Below are 3393 nucleotides of genomic sequence, written 5' to 3'. Positions count from 1 at the left end.
AGGAGGAGGAGGAGGAACCGTAGTACACTGATCATAAGAATGACCCAAGTGTTTACAAGAGAAGCAAAAAATTGGCCGCTTCTCATAGATAACTGTCTGCCAGAAGCCACGGTTACCAGCACGCTCAATCCAAACCCTGTCGGGCAACTTATGCCCCAAATTCACCTCAATGCACACCCTTGCCTCACTAGGTCATCTCAAGTCGGTGGTGGCCTCATCAATTCTCAAGGGCATTCCTATTGCCCCAGATAAGGCGAAAAGGAACCCCTTCGCACGTAAATATACTGGAAGCAGAGGGAACGATACCCATACGGGAACTATCGGAGTCTCTTGCTCAGGTGTAAAGTCACATGTCCACTTAAGGACTCTCATCGGACAACCATCAATATACCATGAAGGTTTAAGAAAAAGCCTGCTGTAATCCTCCTCATGTGTAAGGTGTATAAGAATGTGTGTTGTGTCAATCAATCCCACCTCGAAACAACCATGGAACCCAAACATAGAAAAAATCCCACGTACCTTCCTCATGGTTGGCTTGCGATGTGGAAATTTCCCCACAAGTGTATACTTGTAAGGATCAGCGAGTGTAGCCTCCTCGGACTCAGTCAAAACTATTGCCGGCTCACCCATATGTATAAAGGGTTCTTTAGCAGCAAACCCAGCAGTGGAAGAGTCATCTATACCCTGTATAACCGATGCAAACGACTTTCGTGAATTCCGTTCAGCTTGAGACAGGCCTGGACGGCCAGAAACTGCAGTAGCATAGGTCTTTCGGCCCTGATTGAGCACTGTCTGTGCCTCATGTGGAAAAACCGATGATGGAATTGGGTCCGTAACAAAATTCCCCACATTCTGGTGAAGTGTCACCGGCGCGTGACCACCAAGCGCCGGCCGTTGACCGGCGGCGATTTTCCAATGGTTTCAGAAATTTATGATTTTTCACAGGGAGATGTAGAATTTCATTCTGATCATCACGGTATGTTCCGTTTTCCGAAACAAGTTCAGGATTGGCCAAAATCTGCGATTTTCCGAGCGACTGGCCGGAAATTGCGATCACCGGTGAGGGCGCGTCCGGAGTCAGAATTGGATGATTTTTTAGTCGAAGGTTCGCCTTTTCATGGGTAATCTTATGGTCAGGCGCGTGTCCCTATTTGAGCTCTGTGGAAGGGTTAATTGAAAAATCAGTTTTTGGCCCCTCGGGATCCGATCTGTCAATTTCGGGCGATTCGGATGAAATCTCTACCCCCCCAGGGTTTTCGGCCCTTCTGGAATCATTGGTGATGGTCCCAGACCCTGATTCAATGTGTAGGGCGGTGTTTAGATGACCTTGGGATTCGTGCCATGATTTTTCAAACTCAGATCTATTGAGTTGGGGGATGAATCTGATATTGGTGTTATAGGAGATGTTTGGGTGGTTGTTGGTGATGATTTTCCACCACTTAGAGTGCTGCAATCCGGTGGTTTTGGTGGTGGATCAAGTTTGTTGGAGTTTTGGAGGTTTTCTCCCATTCTAGAGAGAAGGGAGAGCGTTTTGGAGGTAGAGAGGTTTAGAAGGCGTCACTAGTATGCGGAAAGCAAAGTATGGTTTAGGGTTTAGGGTTTTAGGGTTTTAGGGTTTAGGGTTTAGGGTTTAGAGTTTAGGGTTTAGGATTTTTTTTTTTAATAAAGACATCCACACATCCTTAATGACTTTTTAGGGTCCACCAAGGAAGGTCGATGGGGGTTAAGGGTTCCCCAACCATGTTTATTTCGTAGAAATGAAAAGTACAGGGAAGGAGGGGGGCATAAACCTGATCTCCAAAAAGCAACAGTGCAACAAATGAAATATTAAAAACGAATAAAGTAAATGAGGAAGTACTACTTCCTTGTACAAGAAAAATGAAACAATGATTGCCTAAATTACGAGCCTCTGAAACTGGGCAATCCATGTCTGTCGATCCGCACTATCGCCCTAATATGTCGAGGCAGTTCTAGTGGTCCATACTCTAGATAGCGCCGATGATTCCAGCCTTCTGAAGCAAGAGAATCTGCAACCTGGTTACCCTCTCTGTAGATGTGAGAAACTGTGTCTCTATCGAAGCAAATGAAGTCTCTGATCTGTCTGAGAATACCCTGGATCGACCATGGTCCTCCACCTTTGGTGATGCAGTGAATAGCCAATGTTGAATCTGCCTCAAGCCAGATAGCTGAAATCCCAAGTCCTCTGGCCAATAGAAGCCCATCTAGTATGGCTCTGAGCTCAGCTTCCAAAATGAAACATGGGCCATAGGATGCTGAGAATGCCCTGATACAGTATCCTGCGTAGTCCCTAATGATGCCTCCACCACTTGCAAATCCATCTTTGACGCATCCATCAGTGTTGATCTTGAAGGATCCCACTGGTGGAGTGCGCCAAACAACCATAATAGGTGGTGGTGGGAGAGGACGGGTCAAAGAAATTCCAAAAAAGGGTGCAAGTGTCACATCTCCTCGCCAATGCTCAACTCGGAATAGTCCTCCCATATGAAGAAAGGAGATCATGCGGTAGACCCTCCAAATAATACGTCTGGCCACCATACGAATACCTCTATGCTTCGCATCATTCCTCTCAGTCCATAGAAACCAAAATATCAGTAGAGGAATGATAATACGAATGTGTCCACGGTAAATGTGCTGTCCAGAATACCGCCATCTCTGGAACCTCTGTCTGACCCGCTCCCCTTAAGTCATAGGTATCTGAAAGATGTCTCCAAAGTGCTGCCATACCTGGTCGGAGATGCTGCTGCTCGTGAAAATATGATTGATGGTCTCAATCTCGGAACAACACTGACAACGAGAAGCTAACTGACATCCAATTCTCCTCTGAATAACAACATCTACTGGAACGAGATCCTGCCACAGTCTCCAGCAGAAGAATGAAATAGTGGTAGGCAAGATAGAGCTCCACAGCAGTCGATATGAGTCCTGAGGCTGGTGAACCGAACGGACTAGTTGCCATGCTGATTTGGTGGTAAAGTCACCATCCGAAGTAATTTTCCAAACAATTCGGTCCGTGGCATCTGCACATAAAGGTATCGTCCCTACCTGTTCGGCCATGTGAGAAGGAAGGGCCTGTAATAACCGTCCAAAATCCCATCCAGTGTCGTCAAAAAAATCCTGTACCCTCGCAGATGTGTGGTGTCTGTGGGGGAATAGGGATGCCAACGTGGACTTGCCCATCCAACAATCATGCCAGAAGAAAATCTGACCGGTTCCAAGGTGCCAAGCAATGTGTGGATCCGTCCGTGGTCCAACTGATTTCAGCCTCTTCCCGGTAGGGAAAGCTGAACTAGGAACTGCTGCAAGTAAAGGGTGCGTCCCCTTACAATACTTGCCCAGTAAAAACTGAGCCCAGAGTGACCTCTGAGATCGGAA

This window comes from Olea europaea, unplaced genomic scaffold (genome assembly GCF_002742605.1).
Source record: "Olea europaea var. sylvestris unplaced genomic scaffold, O_europaea_v1 scaffold1098, whole genome shotgun sequence".
Classification (NCBI taxonomy): domain Eukaryota; kingdom Viridiplantae; phylum Streptophyta; class Magnoliopsida; order Lamiales; family Oleaceae; genus Olea; species Olea europaea.
This window is presented reverse-complemented; position numbering follows the sequence as displayed.